Here is a 16,764-nt window from a genome sequence, read left to right on the forward strand (position 1 = left end):
AAGAGAGAGATGAAATGCTGATAAGCATGGCAATGCATCATTGCAGCAGATCAAGAAATTATAGTGTTAAAGTATTACCTTGCAAAGCTTGGACAAAGAAAGAGAATGGAAAATAAGAAAATAGCCACATCAATAATTCATAAGCTGCAAATTGAGTTTATTCAAAAAGATGCATTAGAGCCTATAAATTTAATATGTGCAAGGGATTATTAATAACATTTAATCAACAATTATCTGTAAAGTTATTCTTTAAAAAAAATAACCACGTGTATCTGTAAAGTTATTCTTTTAAAAAAATAACCACGTGAGTATTTTGAGACTTGAGTACTGAATGGCTGACTTTTCCAATCAAGTTAGACTACAGTTCCAATTATACACAGATATGTATACTCCTCCATCAGTATATCTTACTCTGGTCAAGAGGTAAAACTTCTATACAGAGAGAAAAATACACTTCCTGTCCAAGATGGGATGGAAAATGACCACTCCCTGCTTCCTTCTGGCAACAATTTAACTGCTACAAACATAGTGCTTTCTTTAAGCCAACAGTGATTCCATAAGAGCAAATGTTTGGGGTGGAAAAGGGTTAGGAGAAAATGAAACTAGAATTATTCAGGGGAAAATGGGGGACTTTGGTCAATATGCACTGAAAATATCTATAAAATATATCCTCTTTTGCAATAAATGAAACACATCTTAGAATTTCAAAACATATAGCCAGAAGATTCTTAAGTAAAATAATTTACAGTTTTAGAGTATACATCAAATACACCAAAATCCATATCTACAAAATGATATGCTACAAATATATCTATTGGGGCATTCAAATGTCTAATGACATTTCAGCAAGACAGAGAAGCTACGAAGCAAGAATACTAGATGTATTCTTGTAGATATTGAAGGAAAATGAAATATAGACAGTGATGCTCTCCCAAGAGCACAACATGCATAAAGCCTTGAAGCATGTCAACTGTAGAATAGAATATAATTCTTCATTGCCCAACTGTGATTGGACATACAAGGCATTTGTCTTTGTGCATATGCCCTCAGTGTACATAAAAAGAAAATATACATTCGTCAAGAATCATAAGGTACAACACTTAATGATAGTCACAAGGTACAAATAAGCAATTGAATCATACTAGGAAACAATATAAATCGTAAGGATAAAGCAACAAGTTACAGTTAGACAGTTGTAAGTGGAAGGAGATGGGTGATAGGAATGATGAGAAGATTAATAGTAATAGTAATGCAGATTTAGTGAATAGTTACACTGTACAGAAATGCTATGCTCACATCTGGCAAGGGTTTCAGGTTTCAAGGACATGTTAGCTAAGGAATTGGGGAATTGCACCTGGTGCCTCCTTGCCAATACTAAAGAACTGCCTGCTTAACTAAATATTTGTAGGATATTAAAACTCTAGGATTGTCTTTCAGACCATTTTTATAAGGAACCTCATTTTAATTTTTTTTATCAGGAATGTTGTTTTTACTGATAGTGGTTTTATTTAAACTGGGCTTGACTGCTGGTTTGTTTGTTTGTTTATGGTATATCATTCAGGGTTCCTTCAACAAGGAGGTTGCTACACTGTAGTGAAAAAAAATATGTTAAACCTAATCTAGATGTCATCAGACTGGGAAACACGGATACCTAGTTTAATGTCTTGAAGATCTGGAGCCCACTGCTGGCACCTCAAGCATTTGATCAAAGCAGCAGATGGAATCTCCACACTATATCAAATGGCTAAATAGAATAAGTTTTCTTGGTAACAATACAGAGGTTTTCGATTTTCCACTATTTTCTTCTAAAAGTTTTTCCACTTCCAAATGTAGCCTGCAGCTCTGGGATTCCCTGGAGATTTCCCATCCAAGTTCTAATCAGGCATGATGTTACTTAGCTTTTGAATTCAAATGAGGTCAGCAGCCAGGCACTGCTACCTGCCAAGACGCTGCAAGCAGACTGATACCATAAAAATATGAAAAATAGATGTTTCAGAGCTGGGGAAGTTGATTTAACAGAGGATAATTACAGTAATTCATCTATAACCACTGCCACTTGGGATTGCAACCTTTATTTAGCCGCTTTGATGCCTGCATGAGCCATTACTTTATTATAATAAACACATTAAATGCATTTTGAACTTCCAAATAAGTCTCTGCAGCTCCATTGAATGACAAGGCACAGTTGGCTGTTGACAAAACATACTAAGAACCATGGCTGGAGGAGAAAATGTCTGCAGAGACTTTACAAAATGAAGGTATGAGCCCACTTTTGGACTCCAGCAGATCAGCCTGTGCAATTGAGGTAGAAGCATACGACCAGACTGCATTTTGGGATTCTTCTTGTAATAAGAGACTTCCTGGAGACAGGTTGAAATAATATGAAAGTCCCACATACTGGAATAAACTGGGGCTCCTCTTAAATGAGGAGGGAAATGTCCCAGGACCTTTGCTGGCAACTCCTAAGGCACTTCCAAGAGTACATCACTGCTGCCAAGACAAACCAATATAGTTTTACTCTACAGCTGGGGTGTCAAACTCAATTTCATTAAGGCCCACATTAGGGTTGTGTTTGACCTTTGTGGGCGTGGTCAGCTCGACAGCACTTGTGTCAGGAGTGCCTATGGTGGCCTGAGCACTCTGCCAGCAAAAACGGGCTCCCGAACTCCATTTTCAGCTGTGAGGGCCTCCTGCAACCCTCTGCCAGTGAAAATGGAGCTCGGGAGGACCCCCTCCTGAGCTCCGTTTTTGCTAGCAGAGGGTTTCAGGAGGCCATCGCAGCCAAAAACGGAGCTCAGGAGCCCATTTTTGCTGGCAGAGGCACTGCGGGCTGACCCTGTTTCCAGGGCAGCCCCGCAGGCCAGATCTAAGCATCCTGCGAGACGGATTTGACCTGTGGGCCTTGAGTTTGACACCCTTCATTAAAGAGATGGCCAAAATATGAACCATTATAGCAACCTAGAGTTACATAATCTATCATAGGAATTAAATCTAATCTTTTAGCTACCATCCATACAACTTGACCATGGATTAGAGCAGGGGTCCCCAGCCTTTTGGACCTCAGGGACCACTAAATTCATAATTTTAAATCCCACGGATCACTAATATGATCTGCCTAATGACTGGCTGGGTGGGCATGGCTAGGTGGTCATGTGACTGGGTGGACGTGGCCAACTTGATGTCACTCACATCGAGGGGTGCCTTGCCGGCCTCTACTCACCCCACTCCTGCCAGTCACTCCTTGCTTGCCCTCCCGGGCTCCTTAGGGCCCCAACAGGAAGCAGTTGTTGGAGCTAAGCAGCCACCATGAGAAAGAGTTGTCAAAACAGCCCTGGCTCAGTTCAAATTGGATCTGACCGAGAAGGGGGCTCAGCAGAAGTACCTCAGGACTACGAGCAGAGGCTTTCCAAGCAGAGGGAAGACCTGCAGGAGTGCAAGGCCAGGTACTGGCACCTGGAGGCTCAGCAGGCTGAGGTGGTCAGCCAGTTCCAGGTCATGATGCAATCCCACTGGAACGAGGCCCTCCAACTCCTTGTCACCAGTAGCACTTCCCTCTAGCCTTCGCCCAAAGCCCTGCACCAGGAGGCTGAAGCAGACCCCAGTCAGAATTTCTGCCCCCCTCCAACCCACACAAAAAGACCCCGAAGGGGGAGACTCTCTGCAGCAACACAAATGTTCACTGCACGTATCCGGCGCAGGGGCTGTAGTTTGAGGACCCCTGATTTAGTGCAATATTAAAAAAATGGAAATAATTTTTCTGCGGACCACCAAAGTTTTCTCGTGGACCACCAGTGGTCCACGGACCACCAGTTGGTGACCGCTGGATTAGAGGATGGGGCCATCTTACATCATCCATTTTTCTATGCAGGAAAGGATGGGGAGCTGTCACCTTTCCATGTGCGTTGTTTAGAATATAATCTTATCAGAGAGTGGGATATATGCTGAATGACTTCAGTAACTCATCTCAATACTACTTGCATGAAGCATCTCATCTAGGACAAAAAAGGTATGTAACCAGTAAACCAGAAAACGTCCCTCCCTTCCTGTTATTTTCAAAGCTCTATTTTTTAAAAAATGAACCTTTATTCTGAATATTGAAGGTGGAAAGTAAAGCAAAAGTAAAACTAAGATAAATTGGACTGATGCATACGTCTGAACAAAGGTCTGATTTTTTTAAAAAACGAATTAACATATGGCAATAGCATCATGACAAAGAAGGTTAATTTAAAGAATTCAAAAGATATTTTCAGATGAAGAAAAATTATGTGTAATTAAAATAATCCATAAAGCATGAGCTGTTACGAAAGCAGAAGTGACAGTAAAAGGCAGGGTTTTCAAATGAACAGACAGAAAGACAGGTATGAAGAATATTGCTGTTATCAGTACAGATAGACTGAGTAATAACTTGCTTGAGAAAAAAACATTTGACTGCAGGCTTGTGGTGAATAAGAATTATCCCTGGATAAGTAAGCAGAATTTAATCCTTTCCCTCAGCCCATTATCTATAAATCGAAATTATTACCCTTAGCTTTTTGAATTTGATATATTTACTGATTTTATGTGTGTATATTATGATATTGATATGATATTGATATAATGTATTATTGTGTCATCTTATAAACTGATTCTTGTATTTAATTGAAGAGGCATAAAAGAACCTGCAATAAAATGGACCCAATCTGATCAAAGCCTATGTGGGTAGATGTCCAATAAAAGTTTGCATATTTTCCAAGTATTTTTTTTTTCACTTTGTGAGTAAATTTCATGTTTTGAGAATATTGGCAAATATTTTCCCAAATGGGGAATACAAAGGGCACAGCCAATCAGATCTCCTGATTTATTTATTTATTTCATTTTTCTCTCACCTTTATTACTTCATAAATAACTCAAGGCAGAGTACATACATACTTCCCTTTCCTCCTTCTATTTTTCCCACAAGAAGAACCCTGGCTGAGAGAGAGTGACCGGCCTAAAGACCGGCCTCAAGAACTTGAGAGCTGAAGAAGCTTCTTGGATGAGAAGTGAAACATCTTTAAAGAAAAACCAGAAAGTTCAGTTGCCTCTTGAAAAACCACCTTTGGGACAACCATGACCTGGATGACTGAGAATCTTCGTAGATGTCACCAAGCCTCCTTTCATGCCTAAAGTGGGACTAGAGTTCTCAAGTCTCCTGGTTTCTAACCTGATGCTTTAACCACTAGACCAAACTGTGTAAATTGTGTAAGGTAGAACAACATAGAATTTATTTATTTTTTTTAGATAATTTTTATTCAACATTTACATCTTTAACATCCTTGCTACATTTTTACAGCTTTCCGATACTGGCATCTGTAATAATATCTATAACCAACTATATACACATACATTTTATGTATTACTTACTAATTTCTATATTTACTACAATTTATACCTATCTATTACACAATCTTCTCTTATGTTTATACATTTATACATTAATTTTGGATTGTTTCTCCAATCAGTTATACCATCTATTCCATGTCTCATAATAAATCATTTCCTCTCGGTCTTTTAATTCCATTGTTAATTTATCTGCTTCTGCACATTCTAGCACCTTTTTTATGATCATCGTATTTGATGGAGCAAATCTTTGTTTCCAATTTTGTGCAAATGAAATTCTGGCGGCAACAACATAGAATTTTAAAGGCCTGTGAAGTTTCTCTCCATCCCATCTTATACAACTGGTAGTTCTCAACCTAGCACAATTGGGATCAGAATTTCCATCGCTAAGGGATGTGGTTGTGAGTTGCACCTGATTTTATGACCTTTGGATTGTTGGAAGCCACTTGAGAAGGCTGTAAATGGTGATCACAGGATCCTGGGATGCTGGAACCATTGTAAAGGTATACTGATTGCTAAGAACACAAATTTTGATCCCATGATCACAGGGATGCTACGACAGCCATAAGAATAAGGACTAATAATAAGTCACTTTTTTCACCAAATAAACTTTGAAAGTTTATTAATTGAATAGTCGTAACTTGAGGATTATGTGTAAACAAAATCAAGTTGAATGAAGTTCTTTTCCCCCCGTTTCTCAAGACTGTGTAAACCCTTTTGTAAGTTTCTCCCTTCCTTCGCCAAAGTCAGCTCCATCATCCTTTACATCTGGCCAGGTAGACTTATTTTCAAATAAGGTAGCAAGTTGCAGGTACATAACATTTTTATTTTTAGGCAAACCTATTGAGTTTATGTAAGGGCTGGTGATATTCTTGTAAATGCAGATGGCATTTACATTTGGTTTTCCAACACGGTCATTTTCCACTTGCCTTTTGTTTTACTAATTAAAAGGCTTTAAAAATTAATAGAAATCAAGATAAGGAATCTGACAGGCATGGAGGGAGTGATCATAGGGATACTGGTATTTATGGGTCTATGTTGCCCACCCCCAACTTCATGTGTGAGCTAAGCAATGTTGAGAGTATGTTTCAGGCACAAAGCATGCAGGCTGCCTTTAAAGTCATAAAATGGCTCATTGGCAGAACTGAATTCTAAAAAAAAAATCTGTAGAAGATTCAAGGCAAGAAGGAATCGTCAAGGAAATATGATAAACAGAAAACGGAACTGACAATTTAGAAAGCATGGCATTTTTACCAATTATTTTGATAATTGTGCTTAGAGAACTGGGACACCAAAACTGGAGAACAAAATGTTCTTTTTTGAAATGAGAAGCTCAACAATTCCCATTTTTTAAGCAGCCAAATTCAGCTGTTGAATCCCTTGCCCTCTTTCCAACTGTCTTCAAGAACAAGACTGTAAGAAAACCACTGCCAACTTGAACATAGCCGAGAGTGACACAGAGCTGTTGGGGCAACGGTTCTCTTGGTAACCCCTGAAAAAATGGCCCCAATGCACTGCTGTTAGTACATAAGGGCTCCATCTTGCTATGCAGCACAATGGACATCAAACTGTTAAGTTGATGCCTTTTGAGAATGTGGTTTCCCTCTATCTTTATTCCCATATGCTGTTGCTAAATAGGAGCACTCAACCTGCAGAGAGCTTTTATCATCCTTGGAGTGTAACAGTCAATTGCTCCAATCAGACAAGAATCAGTGTGGAGAAATAAAAAACAGACTCTTGGATTATCTAAGTACCCTGATGCTATTTACTAGACTGGAAGAATCTGAGAATGACCTGATTCACTTATTGTCAATGTATCTTAGTGTGTATGAAGATACACATGTGCTCAGATAGGCAGATGAGGGAACAGAGAGTCAGTCTATGAGGGAGATGGGTGGCTCCAAAATGATAAACAAGCAAACAAATGGAATTCTGGCAATTCCTTAAAAAAACAGCTCAGGGCAAGGAATTAGAAACACCACCACCCCTCTTTCAATGAGACCCTGGAGAGCTGCTGCCAACCAAAACAAACAACACTAAACTAGATGGACAGTAACGTGACATACAATATCTTGCTAAGACACTCTATGGTTGATTTAAAAAAAAACTAAGCAGGATTTAATTTGAGAGCATTTTGATGGGAAACCATCAGGAAATCCCAGTACTACAAGACAGACCATAATATATATATTTTTTAAAAAATAACATCCTGGAAGTAAACAACGGCATATCACTTCCATGTTGCTGCCAAGAAGACTAACCTGATTTCTCCATGAAGTCATCCGGAGTCCAGTCTGCTTTGAAACTTTACCTTTTTTGGGATCATAACTGCAGAGATGAGCTTGAACTGCTTCCTGTTTTGATGACTCAAGATCTAAGTATGCATTTTCTTTTAAACAGTTTTCAAGACAACATATGTAGGAAGCATTTTCAGTGATTCAGGTGCTTCCTTCTAAGAATTGTTCTTCTGTTTCTTAAGGCCTCTATGGCGGAGGGAGTTTAGTAATCTCTCTTTCCCCCTGAGATCATCACATAGCCAGGCAACCTTGCAAAAGTTGCCTTCCATGGATTGGGGGCAGTGGTGGGTTTCTACCGGTTCACCCCAGTTCGGTAGTGGCGGCAGTGGGAGGCTCCGCCCACCTGCCGAGATATCACGGATGCTCTGCGGTAGCGAAGGTAAGAGGAACCCACTACTGATTGGGGGCCATAATTTAGTCTGCCAATCTTATGGAAGATCATAAATTAATCATCCATTTGGCAGAGTTTGTTTCTCTGGCAAATTCAAAGTGCTGGCATTGAATTTTATGACCCTAAAATCAGATTATTGGATCTGAAACTCCTAACAACATGCGATTCTTCATCCATTTTATTTGTAATCATGAGACCATCCTTCTTTACTGCCTATTGCCATTTAAGCTGCAAAGGACCTGGAAAAGTAGGTACAATTCACTAGACAACCCAATCAATTTTTTATCTTCTTTATTTCAGGCATAAGGGGAAAAATAAATTAGTATAACCAGCACTTTACACATTCGATTAAAGAAAATGCAATTTATTTTCCAGTACTCCTATCTTATTATTTTTCCTGGCTTGAGGCTGTTGGAAAATTACCATAGGTAATTTCCATTTTAAATTTGCATTCAGCACAGTCAATTCCTTATGTTCAAATCTGAGCAAGTACACATGTTACTCAGTTAAGCTAGCAAAATGGAGCTAAATGTTTATTTATTAAACATCAGCAAATATAAAAAGTTAATGGAAAAATGGGTTAAAGGCAGGCAAAAAATAAGGGGAGACAGGAAAGAGAAAGAGAGAAATAAACAGGCAAGAAATTATATTATCTGTATATCTATAACTCAAGGATATATGTTTCAGGGCCATTGGAAGCAAAATTGGGAATAATTAGCATAGACCAGGGTTACCAAAGTAACAAGTCCCAAGGGTCAATGGGAGTACCCAAAATTGTTGTCTTCTCCTCCTCTTCCATCATAGACTGGCCTTTGTTTATTCCAGCCTTAACCCTATTTTGTACATGACTATACCAGAATAGAGATGGAAAGTTAAGGTAATTCTTTTATTGTTCACCATTAAGAAAATAATTTGAAGATAGGGATGATCTGATAGGCCCATATTTCTATAGGATGTCTCTGTTTTTCTAGTAGTATCTCACAGGGCCAGCATGCTCCAGATACCATCTGTGAGACAATACTATCTTGCAGAATGCTGGACAAGTGTCTTCTCCATGGCTGCCCATCCTAAAAGTTTGCATGGCCCCAATCCAGCTGGCCTGCATAAGATAAGCACTTAGATTTCCCAGCAGGCCCTGGGACAGAGTGACTGTCATCTTGTTCGGTGATTTTTAAAAAATAATATTTCTGTTTCCCCATGCAGGGTTATGTGTTTATTTCTAGTATTATATCCTTATATTGCTGTGTTTCTGTTTCTAATCCTTCTTTTGTTGCTTGCCACTTAGAATTAAATAAATAAAACGATTACTCCTGAATGCTACTTAACACTGTCTGACTTACATCCTTAATTATTAGAGTCAGGAGTCTCAAGGTGTCCACAACAGACATTTTACTTAATAAAACAAATACCTACAGAGATATAACAGCCAGGTGCCAACAACTGGCAATAGCAATTCTCTGGGCTCCCATACCACTCATTCCTGATCCTTTCTTCAAAAGTAGATATGCTAGAGAATGTCACTTACATCCATAACATCCTCTGTATCACTAAGATATAACTCTGCTATATTTCTAAGGTCTAGAGTATGTTCACTAAGTTTATGCAGTAAAATGAAGCAAGGATGGGTGCATAAAGACAAAGCTACGGGCAGAGTTGCATCATATGTTGATGGGACCTGGATAGTAGATCAGATTTAAGTAATGGGGAATTTTAAATGTTTGAGAGGGGTGAAAATACAATATACAGATCCCCAAATACTTGAGCAAAGAATGTTGGATATTGATGCTTTTGGTGATTTATAAGGGGGAGACAGGATGACTTGGACAAATGTTTGTGGTCCAATAGATTCTAGCTGATAAATATGCTTAAATTTTTTTTTCACTTGGGATCCATGTTTGGATCAGAAAATATATTTTTTAAAAAGCAGCCAGAAAACTGGTGTGCTCCCTTTCCAAGAATGCTTGAATTTTACTTTTTTGTTGACATTAAAATAAACTAAATTGAATATGCTAGGAATATGCCTGTATGACACATGTTCATGATTGTATTAATACCTTGATCAATGGTTAATCAAGAATTAACAATCCTGACCAGATTTCTATTCCATAATTCTTCCTAATGTATTTATTTGATCCACATACTATGAAAACCTTCTTGTAGGTTGTATATTCCAACCTGCTTCTGAATTCCGTATCCCAGAAAATTTTATAGACAGCATATTTCCTAAAACTTTATGAAACTGGAAAATACCTAAGTTTTATTTTTCTTTGCTCTTTCACATACTAGAAAACAGACATTTAATACTGTATACATATTTTAAAAATGGTTCTGGAGCCCCCAAAAAAATCTCTATTTTTTTACAAGGTGAACCTCCCCTTACCCCCAATAATAACCTCTTTACTTTTCTAGAACATTCAGGATATTTTAATATCACTAATTATAGAAACAAAGTTTAATTTATTAAAAAGAGAAAAGAGTAATTATTAAAGAGATGCAGAAAATGTTTTAACCTAAAGCTTAGAAGTTAATATAGAACATATATTTATTGGGAACAGAGCATAGTCTCAATGACAACAGCAGAAATTAAGGGCATTGTGACTTGGAAAAAGTATAATCTTGAGATGAAAGATACAGGTATACAGCTGAAAAATACTGGAGAACTGATGGTTATCAGTGTAATTAATGCTAAGTAAGACTCTGGATGTTTCAAATTTGTATAGGAAGAAATATTTCAGATCACATGAGAGCCTAAGTGCAGTACTTGTTTGTGGCTTATTAAAATAACTGTGTCTGTTTTTTTATCACACAACTATAATCTTGAAAATGGGCTTGACTATTTTAATAAACTGCATACAGGTGCTGCATTCATGTTACTTTATGATCCAAAGAATTTTCAGTGAATCCAAAAGCAGATGGACTTTACTACTATAAGCTAACTCTAACTATGGCTGTTAGCATAATAGCTTGATATCATGCTAGTCCTTATAGCAACAAAGACTAGATTCACTCATTATTCTGGGTTCACACATAATGATATGTGAACTCTAGCAGTATAAAGTAGGCTGTTCCTATTCACTAAATTCTACTAGCTTTGGTACCAACCAACCTTTGGAATGGAAGCAGCAACATGTAAAATAGATTTGAGAACTTTATTGTGCACTAGACTATGTTTGCTACAAGGACATAAGGAGGTTAGATCATTGCCCATCTGGTTTATTATTAGGTCATACTCTTTGCCCTTCTGGTTTAAAATAATCTTCTTTGATTGGCAGTTTTTCAACATATGGTCATGACCAAACTGACATGCTTTGACACTAGAGGGCAGGATGTAAGAAAAGGAGCAAAAAATCTCACTACTAATGCACCAAAATAAAAATAAATTCTTTATTTTAATAATGTTGAATTTGTCGTCCCCCCCCCCCTTTACCATCTAACTGGATGTGTCTGATCCAACCAATTATTTGGTTCTATGGAAAGATCCCAGGGACGCAAAGGAAAAATCTAGGCCAAAGCTATGAGACTCTTACTTACAACTTTCTTTGTAAGACTTGTAAAAATAACATTTATGAGAACAAGATTCATGGGTGGATGGTGCTAGAAGATGCTATAAAATATTAAGGGGGGGAATCTACTATAAAACAATGTAACTAAATAACCTATGAACTCAGGGAGACAGACAACTCTCAAGCATCTTTTCTGCTCCCTTTCCCAAACTCTGTGATTAGCAGAAAACTACCTTAATTATTTTCAGCATTTGAGGCTGAAAATAATGCTACTATACGCTGTAAAAGAAGATTTAACCCAAGCACCACCAACATCCCCTTTTCAAAATACAGAACAACAAAATCTTATCTAAGTTGGGCCCCATATGTTATATCTTTCCCACTGCTTCCCTTGAATTCTTCCCAAAAGATTTCCTGCCACTGATTTAGCCCACCTTAAAATGTAAAGAACTGTGCTCCATTATGTTTTCCTGAATAAACCACAACTGTACACCACCCTGAGTCCTCAGGGAGAAGGGCGGTATATAAATTGGAAATTAAATTAAATTAAATTAAATTAAAAATTGGCTGTGTTCATCCGTGAACGGTGGCTTACAAATCAAAATGATTTGGTTTGCACATGTTAACCCAAACAAACCATACACAACACAATACTTATTTGAAAAAAGCCAAGAAAGAATATGCATGGGCAGAGTGTCATGCATTCTCATTCTTCTCTCCCCATTTTTCTTTTTTAAATCAGTCGTGCATTCTTCTGCCACTCATCTCTGTGTTGTTAGAAGTGTTAGAATGCATTAACTTTCATGTCCCATTTGGTCAGGCAGACTATTAAAAAACAACCCTACAACCTCTTATCATAACAGTGGATGCTTCTATAAAGCCAGCAATCTTCAAAAAGCCACAGAAACCACAGATGAAGTTTCTGTGACAGATTTAACCCGGCAGCTACCCTTCTGGAACTCTCATTGGCTGCAAAAGATGTGGAAACTCTAAGAAAAGCAAGCAAGCAAATAAATAAAAGCTGCACATCAGAAACCTTGAGAGTAAAATTGGCTGGGCCATGCTCCTATCTCTTCCACGGCAACTACTGAAACAGCATTCCTAACTTAACTTTCCTTCTTCACTCCCACCCAGTAGCTAATTTCTGAGTAGCTAATACAGTACAGTAGTTAATTTCTGGGCTCATGAAAGCTCAGAAATTCTGGTAGCTTCAGCCTCCTCCTCCTGAATCCGGAAAATCATTCAACAACCCACCTGCACGTTATTAGTTAGATAATGAGACAAGCTGTCCTTCAAATTATTCCAGGTTGCAAAGAGGGGGAGGCAGTGAATGATGGAAAGCAGATAAACATTGGCAGAACTGTTCTCTATTACTCATGCTCGCTTTATTGTTCTCTTGCTTGTTGGATTTTTCCTGCATGTTAAAAGGCACTAAGAATAAGCTCCCTGGCCCCCAAATACCTCAGACACGATCTCCAGTCTATCCAGATCAGCATCAGTTTGTATACTACAAATGCAATTAGTTGATCAAGAGACATGATAAGATGAACCAGTCCTTGAGAATTCCTGGAACAAGTTATAGAATTGCGTGGTCCCAGGTATCAGTGTCATGGGAAGCTTGAGGTAATATTCTGTATCTCTTTTAGAGCAAAACATAAAAAATAAAAACCTGCAACTAGCTAGGTGGCATCAAGATTTAATGAACCAATGAATGGACCTGGAGATGAAAAGATTATTCAGGACTGAATAAAGCACATCTGTTTTATCCGTGTCCTTTATGTGGGAAATCAATCAGCCTTAAGAGATAAAAATGCCTCCAAAAGGCTGCCAAATCAAGCATTTTACCCACAAGGTTGGATAATAGCTTTGCAATAAAAGGCAATATCCGAGAATCCAACTGTTAATACCATTGATGATAATCAATGACTAAAATACTGTTCATATACAGAGTATCTTTGTATTTTCAAATGCCCCCCTCTGAAGCAGCCATCATCTTCTATTTTACTTGAGGTTGATGGAAAACAGTACAGCTTTCTGTATGCAAAGGACATATTTGCCTGCCTATATATAGAGAGAGATTCATAAAAGCAGCTTACCTCCTTATTACCACTTTCTTTGATAAATGACAAGGTTTCCTGTCTGTGTAAAACCCAGTTCCATTTATGGCAGTCATATAGGTTCAGGGCCTAGGAATATTTCTCTTTTATGTATCCATGACTGTATCTTTGAACTTTAAACCATTATTTAAACTCTCTCTTCCTCCTCTTTTATAGATAACTGGTCTCCATTTTTTTCCAAGTGCAGCAAGTAAGTTGGCAAGGATGCACCACCACTTAAGGAAATGTTCCTCCATTCTCATATCCATCTTAATAAGGGTTAACAAATATGAGTTCAGGTAGCTGTGAGAATGGTGCATGCATGGTAATCATTCTTGATGCATGCCATTGTTACGGATTAAAACAAAACAGGAAAATTGGGGAAAAAAGGAATATATATGCCCCTTAAATTAATGGCCTACTCATGGAATTAAAAGTGGCTAATAAAATATAGAGCTAGGTGCTTCTGAGCCAAGTCTGGTTAGTCTCATTAGACATAGAGACTTATGACTGAAGATTACAAGATGTTGTTTTCACTAAAGTAGAAAAATTCTCCTTTTTATATGTTCAGAGGGCTCCTGTTCTATACCGCTTGGGTCAAATTGCAGAAAACTTTAATTTACTGTTCACCTTTTCTATGGTGGTCTCTACCTGATAACTAGCACTTAGTCCTTCCATCTGGAAGAGAAATGGGGAAGAAACCATACTCCCAACTGCACTCCTAATCATCTGCATCTTATGATGCAGCACTAACTGAGATGTTCCATCAGGGCTGTTTTCCTTGGACAGATACTTCTGCCAAGTCATCTATAATTGAACACTACCCAGCTTTCAGCTGTGCAAACTTGCATTTAATTAATACATAGACAGACACTCAACCCAGCTCAGTAGCTATATCTTCAAGCTATCTTCTAGGGACCCTGTGGGTTCCCCAGTGAGAAATCATAAATGACGAACAAGGATTTTTGCATAAGAAGGTCACCATGCATCTTACTCTTTAATGTGAGCTTTACCATGTTTGTTCAAGGGAGGACTAATAAAGGGCACTTTCCCAGATAATATAATGGCATAGCAAGCCTGATCAGGGAATGGTGCATGTGTTCAGTGCAAAATCTTTTGCAAAGAACATGCATCTCTTATAAGAGTTCCCAGTTTTATTTTAAACATTTTGCATATCCAGGAATCAAGTCAGCAGTTAATAAATTAAGCTGGATAAACAATACGATGCTTAGTAAATCAAGACTGTATCAACAAGGAAGTAAAAAGGTCTTGATGCAGCAGAGAAAAATTCTACAAGATGTGTACCAATCCATCAAAAACTGGACATTTCTTACTGAACAGCTCAGACATCTCAAAGCAAAGGGACAAGGCAGTGTCTCTGCTAAAGGCAGTATTGAAAAAAATGCAACTAAAGATACAGATCAAGGGTAGTGTCATTAAGGTACAGAACAGGGCTCAGAAAAACCCAGGTTCAAATTTTCATTTGATCATAAACCTCACAGCCAGTCCCTATTGCTTACTCCAACTTACTTGTTGTTTGGAGGAGACAATCTGAGATCCCCTTGAACTCCTGAAGAAAAATAAGCATAAATGCTATAAATACGCACATTAATCAAAGACGAATAAAAAAGGCTTTTATTCCTTGCAACTTCTGCGAGTGTCCATTTTGATGCTTTGTCAACAACTGCTGGATACCCTATTGGTAAAAAGATACAAAAAGCTTTTCTTCATCTGTGTAAGCTCACAGGAAATGAAAGTTTTTGAAATTTGACAAACCCACAGCTATGCGTGCCAATGAATCCTTTTTATTTTCTTGGATACTAAGGCTTTTTCATTTCAAATAGATTCTCCATGGTTTGTATACAATCTTTCCTCTGGAAAGGCAGCTGTCTCCCTAAAAATTAATTAGCATCACATGAAAAGTTCTATTATCAAACACGGTACAGTGAGCATCAGGGCATGTCCATGCCTGTATGGTCTCCCCTCAGTCTTTTCTTCACCTCCTCAGGAGAATCATCCGCAAAGAATCATTAAGAATTAGAAATACATCAGAATTCCCATTTTACCACCTGATCATGGCCACAGAAACTTCGCTGTTTAAACTCCTGTGTAGCAAATAAGTGAAACTGCCTACTGGAAGAAGCACGACCCATACTTTGTTTAAACTCCTGTGTAGCAAATAAGTGAAACTGCCTACTGGAAGAAGCACAACCCATTGTCGGCCAAACAATGTCGACTGGCGACGCCCAGGGGGAGAGCTTTCTCTGTGGGGGTACCTGCCCTCTGGAATGAACTGCCCCCGGAGATTCGCATGATCCCCGACCTACGTACCTTTCACCGTGCCCTTTTGTTCCAACAGACTGGGCTGGCCTAGAAACTGAATTTTAATTTTCTTGGGTGTTTGTAGTTTTTAATATAAATGGGCCAAATTTTTAATATATTTTAAACTGTTTTTTAAATTTTGTGATATGTTGTTTTAATATGGCTGTACACCGCCCTGAGTCCTTCGGGAGAAGGGCGGTATAAAAATTTAATAAATACAAATGCAAATACTGCATATTTTAAATATCTAACTCTGAAAAGTAAGAAAACAAGAGCAAGGACTAACCAGTAGCCCTGCAAGAATCACTCAGAAACAGACCAAATTCCCATCTTGCTAAGGAAAGCCCAAGACAACGGACGCAATGCAAGCTGATTATACCCACTCACCCCACAAAGAAAAGCTGTGAATGAGAAATCTTGTGAGATACCAGGTACCAGCTCATCACTTCTGAAAATTTGGAGCCGGATGCTTTTTGATCACAATGTTCCTCCACCAATTTTTCTTTTGGGGGTTACTGGTTCAGGCAGGAATCCTGCAAGAAAAGTACCCCCATCCAGAGCAGGAAATGACACAAATGTCCTTTTACCCTCGCTGATGCAAAAAAAAACAGATGGATACAAATTTAATAATCTCTTGTCACATTTTTAAATCTGGCATGTTCAACATTAAGAATCAACATTAATGGAAGAGGAAGGGATTTAGTGAAACAGCCCTATAAGTGTAAGGATTTATCTCTTGGGACCCTTGCCAAATCATTGGGCTTTTAACAGGGTTAAAGGGGGATAAAATCCATGCA

The 16,764-nt window shown here is 38.2% G+C and overlaps 1 protein-coding gene across 4 annotated transcripts in view; it reads right to left on the minus strand.

Moving 5' to 3' along the window:
- EFR3B (EFR3 homolog B) overlaps positions 1-16,764 on the minus strand; it is a 138,545-nt gene that overhangs the window by 93,570 nt on the left and 28,211 nt on the right. The gene's annotated exons all lie outside the window — the stretch shown is intronic.

Source organism: Pituophis catenifer, unplaced genomic scaffold (genome assembly GCF_029215685.1).
Source record: "Pituophis catenifer annectens isolate HBS135680 unplaced genomic scaffold, rPitCat1.0.hap2 SCAF_1, whole genome shotgun sequence".
Taxonomy (NCBI): Eukaryota; Metazoa; Chordata; class Lepidosauria; order Squamata; family Colubridae; genus Pituophis; species Pituophis catenifer.